The sequence below is a fragment of the Aulonocara stuartgranti genome (genome assembly GCF_965226115.1).
Source record: "Aulonocara stuartgranti genome assembly, chromosome: 7".
In the NCBI taxonomy this organism is placed as follows: domain Eukaryota; kingdom Metazoa; phylum Chordata; class Actinopteri; order Cichliformes; family Cichlidae; genus Aulonocara; species Aulonocara stuartgranti.
This window is the reverse complement of record NC_138945.1, coordinates 7104632-7118254: the sequence shown is the minus strand read 5'-3', so window position 1 is coordinate 7118254 and position 13623 is coordinate 7104632. Positions and strand designations below refer to the sequence as shown.

Sequence of the window (13623 nt, the reverse complement as noted above, 5' to 3'; positions counted from 1 at the left end):
GCATAATTATTAGGCAACTTAACAAAAAACAAATATATACCCATTTCAATTATTTATTTTTACCAGTGAAACCAATATAACATCTCCACATTCACAAATATACATTTCTGACATTCAAAAACAAAACAAAAACAAATCAGCGACCAATATAGCCACCTTTCTTTGCAAGGACACTCAAAAGCCTGCCATCCATGGATTCTGTCAGTGTTTTGATCTGTTCACCATCAACATTGCGTGCAGCAGCAACCACAGCCTCCCAGACACTGTTCAGAGAGGTGTACTGTTTTCCCTCCTTGTAAATCTCACATTTGATGATGGACCACAGGTTCTCAATGGGGTTCAGATCAGGTGAACAAGGAGGCCATGTCATTAGTTTTTCTTCTTTTATACCCTTTCTTGCCAGCCACGCTGTGGAGTACTTGGACGCGTGTGATGGAGCATTGTCCTGCATGAAAATCATGTTTTTCTTGAAGGATGCAGACTTCTTCCTGTACCACTGCTTGAAGAAGGTGTCTTCCAGAAACTGGCAGTAGGACTGGGAGTTGAGCTTGACTCCATCCTCAACCCAAAAAGGCCCCACAAGCTCATCTTTGATGATACCAGCCCAAACCAGTACTCCACCTCCACCTTGCTGGCGTCTGAGTCGGACTGGAGCTCTCTGCCCTTTACCAATCCAGCCACGGGCCCATCCATCTGGCCCATCAAGACTCACTCTCATTTCATCAGTCCATAAAACCTTAGAAAAATCAGTCTTGAGATATTTCTTGGCCCAGTCTTGACGTTTCAGCTTGTGTGTCTTGTTCAGTGGTGGTCGTCTTTCAGCCTTTCTTACCTTGGCCATGCACGCTTGACTTTTCTCAGTTCATGGGCAGTTATTTTGCGCCTTGGTTTTTCCACACGCTTCTTGCGACCCTGTTGACTATTTTGAATGAAACGCTTGATTGTTCGATGATCACGCTTCAGAAGCTTTGCAATTTTGAGACTGCTGCATCCCTCTGCAAGATATCTCACTATTTTTGACTTTTCTGAGCCTGTCAAGTCCTTCTTTTGACCCATTTTGCCAAAGGAAAGGACGTTGCCTAATAATTATGCACACCTGATACAGGGTGTTGATGTCATTAGACCACACCCCTTCTCATTACAGAGATGCACATCACCTAATATGCTTAATTGGTAGTAGGCTTTCGAGCCTATACAGCTTGGAGTAAGGCAACATGCATGAAGAGGATGATGTGGACAAAATACTCATATGCCTAATAATTCTGCACTCCCTGTATCCTTGGGCAAGATATTAACCCCAAGCTGCTCTTTGATGAATCCATGGAAATATGAATTTCTGTGAATGTTAGAAAAAAAGTGCTTGTGTGAATGAGGCAAGTTATGTAGAGCACTCGGAGTAGAAAAGCACATTTGAGCCAGCCTGTTTACCATTCCATTTTGATATTTTGTGCAAATTTTTCAGTAATACAGTTTTGTTTGTACTGAAGTGTTTGATTGCTTCTTTTCCTAAAGAAATGATTAGGAAAAAAAATCCTCCATCACTTGTCATTGTCAGCAAATAGCAAATAATTTTTGATAATAATAGATATTTATTTAGCTATAGAATGAATAATACTTTTAAATTCTTCAGCAAAGAAGGACCACAGAAAGGTGATGACATGCATGTCCTGATGTAGAGTACAAATTTAATGTTTAAAATTGATCCAGTTTATCTTGAATTGCTAAAATGTGGAGAATGTTTTTGTTTGTCTGAATCTGCCACTTTTGAGGATTTCTATGAAGTCATTTGTTGTAATTACACTGCCAGTCTTCCTCTTTGTTTTTTTCTGCCTTCCATACTGTCAGAAATTAAACTGATTTCAGCTTTGAAAGCAAAGTTACACACAAGAGCATTAAACTGCTGCAGTGCTTGCCACGCAGACACCCACGTGTGATGCCTGTTTTGTGTCCTTAAATTTTAAGCATGCACGGTGTTAATTTTACATGCACGAAATTTAACTGTTTCAGTGAGATGTGCCTTTGAAATTGAATTATTTTCTGGTGATTGCTTCCCACTATGCCATATTGCTGATTCCATCTGACAAATACTTTTCAAATAAAAAAGTATTTTGCATTTCTTTTTACATATAAAATTACGAAATGTTTTTGTGCAAAGTTCAACTGTAATTTGATTAGCAATATTTAAATCATGTACACAGCTGTGAGATTATGGATGATCCCTGTGGTTAAAGGTTAAGAGCACGCACCACATAATTTTGGAAAATAATTTTGGATAGTAATAATATTTGTTTGCTGCATCCAGCCTCATTTCTTTCATGGGCCGATTGGGACAAAATGGTCAAAAATGACTGTGGGTAATTTTCTGTTATCTTGGTTTACTTGCACACAGACAGAAAAGGGAGATGGACAACACAGAAAGTCCTCTCAAAGTGACCACAAGTTTCCACAAAATCAGAAAGCCATGTTGCCTCTGAAAGAGAGAGCATATTTTTCCCATCCTGGAGAAGGTCTGTCAGTGCAACATGAAGAAAGATTTAATTCTTTAAGTAAGTAGCTAACAATCAGCTTTCTGCTTGTAAACTACAGGAGATATGGTTTATGCCTCCATCGTACATATCTATAGGTAGGACGTTCAGATGGCCAAATCACACTTAAAAACATGCCTCCCGCACACATTCATCTAATGTTGACACAGAATACAAGGAGAAATGGAGGGGGAAAGACAGCTGTTTTTATTAGAAGTTGTTACATGTTTTCCTCACATTTTTTGCATTTATATTCTCGGTTGCTCTCCTTATATTTTTTACATTCAAAATGTGCCCATCTTTGGGAAGAATCACACTGCACCTGGAAAGGAAAAATAAATAGCTCATGTTCATCAATATTTCTGCCTGATTAGAAGCTCATAGGCAGTTCCTGTCACTCTACAATAAAACAATTTAAAGGCTGCCCTCTCTGCCCTCCCACTAGCTGACATAAGTAAACTGTGCTAAGATACCCTACATGGACTAAGGTTCTTGGCCACATACATATAGATTTGCTTGGCTGTAGAAATCCATGCCATGACGCTCCCAGCGCACATTTTTGATGCTTCTGTCTGTGGCAGGGGAATATGTGAATATCAAATAAAGTCTTATGAATCAAATTATGTCAATCCTTCATCACATGTATCACCTGTTTTTTTGGAGTGTTTTTTTTTCTTTGTTTTTTCATTTTGTCATCCCACATGAAAAATTCCAAAACTGCAGATTTTAGACACTTTAGACCTAAAATGTATATTCATTAGGGGAAAAAACATTCATTTGTGATAGTAAACGTAAAACAACCTGAAAGACTCCATGTAACAGTCAGAACATTGAGCTTAACAACTAAGGTCCAGTTATTTGTTTTAACAAACATTTCAGGCACATCCTCTAGTCTATTTGTAGGATTGTTGGCTGTCCACTCAAGAAGTTCAGAATACAAAAAGCAGAATAAGAGATTTTTGACTACCTGACTTCTGTCTGTATTAAGAGTGGCCTTTGGTGTCATATTTCAGCTGCTGCATTGGTTAATTGATTTAATAGACTTTAATATTTGAGACTGCTATTAAGCAGGTCAAAAATGAAGTTTCATGCTCATCTGAGGCTACATATATACAAACCCGATTTACTTCACACCAGATCATTTCTCATATGTAGGAAAAGGTTCATTAGATGAAACTTAAAGGATCTTTGGCTCACGACTTCATCTGGATGGTACAGCTTAACCAGGTTAAGACATCTCTAAAAAAAGATATTTTTGAGTGTTATTAATTTATTTATTTAAATTTTATTTTCCATTGTTCACTGTGGCCTGTTAAGCATTTTATCAATATATATTTCGTTAAATATTTACAAGAAATCAGGCATTATACAGTGTAAACTTCAGTCCAGTGTGATTTGGATGCTCACCAGAAAATTTAGCCAGATATCAGCTGGGTTTAGATACAGTTCAGATAAGTTGGGAAATTCAAATTGTTACTGCAGCAGAGTACACAAGGCAGGAACAAATGAACACATGCAGCATACCTAACAGCAATAATGCTTTGCAAAAATAGAAGAAATATAGACTATGCAGGTACAATAAATAGATATGTACTTATATATGTAAATCACTCTATCTATCTACACATACACACACACGTACACACACACACACACACACACACACAGAGTCCGGAAGAAAAACAATCCAACATGAGGCAGCTGCAAAAACAAGGACAGCAGGTCTGACAGCTCAGCACCAATCTTGACCACATGATGTGAAGAAAGACCATAAATCCTGGTCAAAGTCACATTTCCTGCACCCTGACAATCAATCTCATTTTAGGTGTACAGTAAATAAACAGCCACCTCTTTAGTATCCTTGGATTTACTCTGTTCCTGGTCTCCAAACCTCATCTTTGTCAGGTAGCCAATGATCTCCACCATGCGGCGCTGGTCTGGTTAACATGCAAAAAAAGTGGTTAATGCAAGACTGAAAGAACGTAGTCTGACTCAGTGGCTTAAAATAGAAAAGCATCAATGAGTCCTCCTTTACCTTCCTCTCGCTGAGCATCCTGGTTGTAGCGCATAGAGCGAGAGCTGTCCCACTTACTCTTCTGGACGCTTACTCTACAACACACACAAACACCAACAGAGCGAGCACCAGTTAACTTCAAACAGCAAACACGAGAAATAGATTATACGTTTTTTTAAAATCAATGCTATTGATCCAGATTTACAGCAGAGAAATTCATTCAGAGTATGAATATGTTGTTATATCAGGTTCGTGCCGTACACTTTCAGCCCCACCTGGAACAAACAGGCACTGAAAAGGAGCAGCTTCCCCTTAACCACAGAGTATTTCCCAGGGTGAGTACCCAGCTTAAGGGGACTATCTCCAGTTACAGTGGGGCAAAAAAGTATTTAGTCAGCCACCGATTGTGCAAGTTCCCCCACTTAAAATGATGACAGAGGTCAGTAATTTGCACCAGAGGTACACTTCAACTGTGAGAGACAGAATGTGAAAAAAAAATCCATGAATTCACATGGTAGGATTTGTAAAGAATTTATTTGTAAATTAGGGTGGAAAATAAGTATTTGGTCACCTCAAACAAGGAAAATCTCTGGCCCTCACAGACCTGTAACGTCTTCTGTAAGAAGCTTTTCTGTCCCCCACTCGTTACCTGTATGAATGGCACCTGTTTGAACTCATCATCTGTATAAAAGACACCTGTCCACAGCCTCAAACATTCAGACTCCAAACTCCGCCATGGCCAAGACCAAAGAGCTTTCGAAGGACACCAGGAAAAGTATTGTAGACCTGCACCAGACTGAGAAGAGTGAATCTACAATAGGCAAGCAGCTTGGTGTGAAAAAAATCAACTGTGGGAGCAATCATCAGAAAATGGAAGACATACAAGACCACTGATAATCTCCCTCGATCTGGGGCTTCACACAAGATCTCATCCCGTGGGGTCAAAATGATCATGAGAACGGTGAGCAAAGATCCCAGAACCACACGGGGGGACCTGGTGAATGACCTGCAGAGAGCTGGGACCAAAGTAACAAAGGTCACCATCAGTAACACACTACAACGGCAGGGAATCAAATCCCGCAGTGCCAGACGTGTTCCGCTGCTGAAGCCAGTGCATGTCCAGGCCCGTCTGAAGTTTGCCAGAGAGCACATGGATGATACAGCAGAGGATTGGGAGAATGTCATGTGGTCAGATGAAACCAAAGTAGAACTTTTTGGTATAAACTCAACTCGTCGTGTTTGGAGGAAGAAGAATACTGAGTTGCATCCCAAGAACACCATACCTACTGTGAAGCATGGGGGTGGAAACATCATGCTATGGGGCTGTTTTTCTGCCGAGGGGACAGGACGACTGATCCGTGTTAAGGACAGAATGAATGGGGCCATGTATCGTGGGATTTTGAGCCAAAACCTCCTTCCATCAGTGAGAACTTTGAAGATGAAACGAGGCTGGGTCTTCCAACATGACAATGATCCAAAACACACCGCCCGGGCAACAAAGGAGTGGCTCCGTAAGAAGCATTTGAAAGTCCTGGAGTGGCCTAGCCAGTCTCCAGACCTCAACCCCATAGAAAATCTGTGGCGGGAGTTGAAAGTCCGTGTTGCTCGGCGACAGCCCCAAAACATCACTGCTCTCGAGAAGATCTGCATGGAGGAATGGGCCAAAATACCAGCTACTGTGTGTGCAAACCTGGTAAAGACCTATAGTAAACGTTTGACCTCTGTTATTGCCAACAAAGGTTATGTTACAAAGTATTTAGTTGTATTTTTGTTATTGACCAAATACTTATTTTCCACCCTGATTTACGAATAAATTCTTTACAAATCCTACCATGTGGATTCATGGATTTTTTTTTCACATTCTGTCTCTCACAGTTGAAGTGTACCTCTGGTGCAAATTACTGACCTCTGTCATCATTTTAGGTGGGGGAACTTGCACAATCGGTGGCTGACTAAATACTTTTTTGCCCCACTGTAAGTGTGAGAAAAGGCAGCCAAGGACAATGTCCTGACCTGATTCTCCACACCTTACCTGGAACTCCTAAGTCAAAATAACTTGTGCCTGTGACGAAAACCAATCAGGACACAGAGCGCCTTCCCACATGCAGTGAACATGGCGCAAACGCAGACTGAAGGAGAAACATTTCAAAACAAAACACCGCAACACACCTCTGACTAGTTGCTGTTGACATTCTTGCTACCAAAAGTCAGATCCTGCTAACTTCCACATAAAGATGGCAAAATGATTACTGACTGGGACTGTGTCTCAGAACAGTCACTATATCAACTTAAAATTAAACTTTATTTATATAGTACCAGGTCCCAACAACAGTGGCCTCAGGACACTTTATATTGTAAGGCATAGTTCCTACAATAATACAGAGAAAACTCCAACAATCAAATGACCCCCTTCAAGTAAGCACCTGGTGACAGTGGGAAGAAAAAAATTCCCTTTTAACAGGAAGAAACCTCCGGCAGAACCAGGCTCAGGGAGGGGCGGCCATCTGCCACCACCGGCTGGGCATGAGGCAGGAGAAAAGAAACTGTGGAGGACAGCTTAGATTGATAATAACTAAGAATTAAATGCAGAGGGGTGTATAAACACAGAGAGTGCAAAGAGGTGAGTAAAGTAGAAACAGTGCATCGTGGGAAACCCCAAGAGCCTAAGCCTATTGCATGGTAACTAAGGTAGGATTCTGGGTCACTTGATCCAGCCCTGACCATAAGCCTTATCAAAAAAGAAAGTTCTAATGTTAAAACCAGACTGGTTGGGCTGAAGGTCGGAGGTGGGTTTTGTGTCGCTATTTCCCTCACTGCCGGATTTCAAAAATGTCAGTTTTGATTTTTGTGAAGGAGTCTGAAGCCACTGACTCGCCAATCGGTGGCATGCAATCTGTTGATGTCTGTATTCAAATTGATTTGGATCACTTGGAAACTCAGCTAAGAAACTACAAAAACATTACCTGGTACCAAGTACTACCACTAGAGCAGGGCGATATGACCAAAAATATTTATCACGATATACATTTGAAAATTTGCGATAACAATATAACTGACGATATAACTGACACTAGGCAAAATACTTTACAACTCAACAACTTTATTAGATTTTTGAGCTCCGTGTACTAGATAAAATCGTTTCGAGGTCAGTAAACACAACCAAAATTTATACATAAGGCATACAGGATTATAATGGGGCACTGTGGATTTTCAGAAAAATGTGTGCCGTAAGTGTGCCGTATTTTCCAAAAAACACAATAATAACGACGGCCCGCTAGCATGCGCTACCAAAAATAGTGCTTTGTTGTGTATCTGACGGACGAAAGCTAAACCAGTTCCACACTGAAGTTGCAGAATTTTTACAAACTAATTCTGGTTCATTCGTTTCATTCAATGATCCGCTTTCGCCCTTCTCATTCTCCGTCACCGCCAAGCTTTTTCCGCCATGTGCGTATGAAAACAAAGGCACTGCGCATGCGCGTTTTACCCATATTCTATCGCGATATTTCATTTTCTTATCGTTGCCCAACATTATACCAGTATTACTGTGAACGGTATGATATGGCCCTAACTACCACCTAATGACAAACCCTAAAAGCTGAGCTCAGCGGATCCACTGGTTTCTACCCAGGACTGGTTTACCTGTTATAACTGTTTACCGTCACCAGAGGGCACCAGCTGGTCTATGGGCTACTATCGTTCTCTGTGGCTCTTCTGCCACAGACAAGATCCGAGTAATGCTAGACAAAGAAATTTTTAATTGAAGTGAAGTCTGGATAGCTTGAATACCCATAATGCTTCATTCCTTCTAGCCAAATATGCAAACAAACACAGATGTGGCAACATGAATTCTGTTTCAGTCGGAGCCACGGCCAGTTTTAAAACACCAAGACTGTAAAGGCAATGACACACCCCTCACAACAGGACTTCAACAACAAGTTACTGAGAACATGGTGGCTTCATCCATCTTTTCTATACAGTCTATGAATTCAATTCAATTCAATTTTATTCAATTTTATTTATATAGCGCCAAATCACAACAAAAGTCGTCTCAAGGCGCTTCATAGATACAGAGAAAAACCCAACAATCATATGACCCCCTATGAGCAAGCACTTTGGCAACAGTGGGAAGGAAAAACTCCCTTTTAACAGGAAGAAACCTCTGGCAGAACCAGGCTCAGGGAGGGGCGGGGCCATCTGCTGCGACCGGTTGGGGTGAGAGAAGGAAGACAGGATAAAAGACATGCTGTGGAAGAGAGACAGAGGTTAATAACATATATGATTCAATGCAGAGAGGTCTGTTAATACATAGTGAGTGAGAAAGGTGACTGGAAAGGAAAAAGTCAATGCATCATGGGAATCCTCCGGCAGCCTATGTCTATTGCAGCATAACTAAGGGAGGATTCAGGGTCACCTGGTCCAGCCCTAACTATATGCTTTAGCAAAAAGGAAAGTTTTAAGCCTAATCTTGAAAGTAGAGATAGTGTCTGTCTCCCGAATCCAAACTGGAAGCTGGTTCCACAGAAGAGGGGCCTGAAAACTGAAGGCTCTGCCTCCCATTCTACTTTTAAATACTCTAGGAATAACAAGTAGGCCTGCAGTGCGAGAGCGAAGTGCTCTAATAGGGTGATATGGTACTACAAGGTCATTAAGATAAGATGGGGCCTGATTATTTAAGACCTTGTGTATGAGGAGCAGGATTTTGAATTCAATTCTGGATTTAACAGGAAGCCAATGAAGGGAAGCCAAAACAGGAGAAATATGCTCTCTCTTTCTAGTCCCTGTCAGGACTCTTGCTGCAGCATTTTGGATTAGCTGAAGGCTTTTCAGTGAGTTTTTTGGACATCCTGATAATAATGAATTACAGTAGTCCAGCCTGGAAGTAATAAAGGTATGAACTAGTTTTTCAGCGTCACTCTGAGACAGGATATTTCTAATTTTAGAGATGTTGCGCAAATGGAAGAAAGCAGTCTTACATATTTGTTTAATATGTGCGTTGAAGGACATGTCCTGGTCAAAAATGACTCCAAGGTTCCTCACAGCATTACTGGAGGCCAAGGTAATGCCATCCAGAGTACGAATCTGGTTAGATACCATATTTCTAAGATGTTCAGGGCCGAGTACAATAACCTCAGTTTTATATGAATTAAGAAGCAGAAAGTTAGCGGCCATCCAGGTCTTTATGTCTTTAAGACATTCATGCAGTTTAACTAATTGGTGTGTGTTATCTGGCTTCATAGATAGATAGAACTGGGTGTCATCAGCATAGCAGTGAAAATGTATGCTATGTCTTCTAATGATACTGCCTAAGGGAAGCATGTATAATGTAAACAGAATTGGTCCTAGCACTGAACCCTGTGGAACTCCATAATTAACCTCAGTGTGTGAAGAGGACTCTCCATTTACATGAACAAATTGTAGTCTATTAGATAGATATGATACAAACCACTGCAGTGCAGTACCTGTAATACCTACAGCATGTTCTAATCGCTCTAATAGGATATTATGGTCGACAGTATCGAATGCTGCACTAAGGTCTAGCAGGACAAGCACAGAGATGAGTCCACTGTCAGAGGCCATAAGAAGATCATTTGTAACCTTCACTAAAGCTGTTTCTGTGCTGTGATGAGCTCTGAAACCTGACTGAAACTCTTCAAATAAACCATTCCTCTGCAGATGATCTGTTAGCTGTTTGACAACTACTCTTTCAAGGATTTTTGATATGAAAAGAAGGTTGGAGATTGGCCTATAATTAGCTAAGACTGCTGGGTCTAGAGATGGCTTTTTGAGTAAAGGTTTAACTACAGCCAGCTTGAAGGCCTGTGGTACATAGCCGATTATTAGAGATAGGTTGATCATATTTAAGATCGAAGAATTAATTAATGGCAGGACTTCTTTGAGCAGTTTTGTAGGAATGGGGTCTAAAAGACACGTTGATGGTTTGGAGGAAGTAATTATTGAAGTTAACTCAGAAAGATACAGAAAAATACAAAGTGCTGAACCCTTATATTAGCTCCAGCTACATTTTAAAGAATTAAACTTCAATGCACAGCTACTGCTTAGCAAATTTGTAAGTAGGATAAACATGTAGATCTACTCACGTGAAAGGCGTGTTGTCCCTGGTCTGTGACGGAGGGAGGAAAAAAACACATTCTGAAGACAAAATAATGAATCTTGTAAAATTGAAGTAAAAAAGATAAGCAACAATTATGACAGAATATCTAAAAGGAAGTGTAAGTCAGTGTGTGAGATCTTTTTATGGACACACAATAAGATATTGTGGAGTATCAATAATAAATCCAGCTTTTTCCTGTAGGATGTCTACTAATATCAGATATGCACCAAAATGCTACAACGTCAGTTCTGTATCCATATTTAGGGCATTTCAGTTGTTTATAAGACCCAGCTAAAAACAATTCATCCTGTTGTAGGTTACAGATAAGATGTGTCAGATATTTGGGTTGAACTCTGCCGTGTTTGACTCCACTAAGGAGCCGCAGTGAAATATTCATGAAACTGCTGACTCACTTTCTCAGATTTTTCTTTGCGTTGAAAGTTTGGCGAGGACAGCTGTTTTTTCAAAGGTCTGTGAGCCTTTGTAGCCTTCTTAGCAGCTGGAAAACAGAAAAACAGGATGAGATGTAGTGAAGGACTGCAGCGCCATCTGCAGGCTGAAAAGAGAAATGCCTTCAGTTTTCATTCTTAAGCTGTGAGGACTGACAATGAAATGTTAAAAATAGATGAGGTGGTGGAGATGAGGGTGGAATAGCGGTGATGTGCTATGACTAGATCGTGTTTCGTCAAGTATCCTCATTTTGCTTTAATCACTTAAAGAGGCGCTCGGTGACAAGAGGATTGCAGGACTGTCGGGTTAAAGGAAATGAGTAAGCATAACATTATGCGATCATTAGTCAGAGCACATGGTAACATGAAGCCATCACGTGATTAAAACCAGTCAGTGATGAAAACAGGATGACTTTGGGATTTTCAGCTCTCACACTGCCAACATCAAAAGCTACTCATCCCAGTATGTAACAGCCATGTATGTAAAGTTTCAGGATCTTGTGTTCAAAGTTTTTAACCTGTCAGTCAAACCTGTTTTGAAGACAAATAGGTTTGTCACTTTTTTCTCTCCAGCGATACGTATTAAAAACTTAACGTCTGAATTGCTCCTCCTATTTCTAAGTTCTAACAATATCTCTTCTTAAGCTCTTTATTAAGACCAGAGTAAACTAAATGAATGAATGGACACTAGAAACAATGCTCAGAGAGTAAAGTATCTCTTATTTTATGATGAGCCTCATCTATTTGAACGACACAGTGCCTGTTTTGTAAATCATCAGCCTTTTACATCTGAGAGGAAACAGTCAGCTTGAGGCTTCAGAAAGAGTCACCCCTACAGCTGCAACCAACAATACCAGTATACCTGGGACTTCTGATCCTCTCAGAAGTACTACCTGATGCAGCTAGTTTTGGGTACTATGATCACCAAGCATTTAAAAAATCTATTAGGGATAATAAAGTGTTTTCACCAACTTGGCCAAAAAGAAAAACATAATTAGCATATAAATTAGCACTCCCTTCTAAACAAGTCCTTCAGCATGCTGATGTTAAAAAATATAATAAAAGGCATCTATCAAATTGCTAAAAGTACTAATTACACTGTATTTTAATTGTTTCTACAGGGAGTGCAGAATTATTAGGCAAGTTGTATTTTTGAGGAATAATTTTATTATTGAACAACAACCATGTTCTCAATGAACCCAAAAAACTCATTAATATCAAAGCTGAATGTTTTTGGAAGTAGTTTTTAGTTTGTTTTTAGTTTTAGCTATTTTAGGGGGATATCTGTGTGTGCAGGTGACTATTACTGTGCATAATTATTAGGCAACTTAATAAAAAACAAATATATACCCATTTCAATTATTTATTTTTACCAGTGAAACCAATATAACATCTCCACATTCACAAATATACATTTCTGACATTCAAAAACAAAACAAAAACAAATCAGCGACCAATATAGCCACCTTTCTTTGCAAGGACACTCAAAAGCCTGCCATCCATGGATTCTGTCAGTGTTTTGATCTGTTCACCATCAACATTGTGTGCAGCAGCAACCACAGCCTCCCAGACACTGTTCAGAGAGGTGTACTGTTTTCCCTCCTTGTAAATCTCACATTTGATGATGGACCACAGGCTCTCAATGGGGTTCAGATCAGGTGAACAAGGAGGCCATGTCATTAGTTTTTCTTCTTTTATACCCTTTCTTGCCAGCCACGCTGTGGAGTACTTGGACGCATGTGATGGAGCATTGTCCTGCATGAAAATCATGTTTTTCTTGAAGGATGCAGACTTCTTCCTGTACCACTGCTTGAAGAAGGTGTCTTCCAGAAACTGGCAGTAGGACTGGGAGTTGAGCTTGACTCCATCCTCAACCCGAAAAGGCCCCACAAGCTCATCTTTGATGATACCAGCCCAAACCAGTACTGCACCTCCACCTTGCTGGCGTCTGAGTCGGACTGGAGCTCTCTGCCCTTTACCAATCCAGCCACGGGCCCATCCATCTGGCCCATCAAGACTCACTCTCATTTCGTCAGTCCATAAAACCTTAGAAAAACCAGTCTTGAGATATTTCTTGGCCCAGTCTTGACGTTTCAGCTTGTGTGTCTTGTTCAGTGGTGGTCGTCTTTCAGCCTTTCTTACCTTGGCCATGTCTCTGAGTATTGCACACCTTGTGCTTTTGGGCACTCCAGTGATGTTGCAACTCTGAAATATGGCCAAACTGGTGGCAAGTGGCATCTTGGCAGCTGCACGCTTGACTTTTCTCAGTTCATGGGCAGTTATTTGGCGCCTTGGTTTTTCCACACGCTTCTTGCGACCCTGTTGACTATTTTGAATGAAACGCTTGATTGTTTGATGATCACGCTTAAGAAGCTTTGCAATTTTGAGACTGCTGCATCCCTCTGCAAGATATCTCACTATTTTTGACTTTTCTGAGCCTGTCAAGTCCTTCTTTTGACCCATTTTGCCAAAGGAAAGGACGTTGCCTAATAATTATGCACACCTGATATAGGGTGTTGA

At 40.5% G+C, this 13623-nt stretch overlaps 1 long non-coding RNA gene across 1 annotated transcript; it reads right to left on the bottom strand.

The window, feature by feature from the left end:
* Window positions 1-4153: 4153 nt before the first annotated feature.
* Window positions 4154-10660, bottom strand: LOC309709760. Its single transcript, XR_014277596.1, has 3 exons — window positions 10641-10660; window positions 4561-4634; window positions 4154-4462 (listed from the first exon to the last, which is right to left on the bottom strand). It is a non-coding gene; the product is annotated as an uncharacterized lncRNA (long non-coding RNA).
* Between the last annotated feature and the right edge of the window lie 2963 nt (window positions 10661-13623).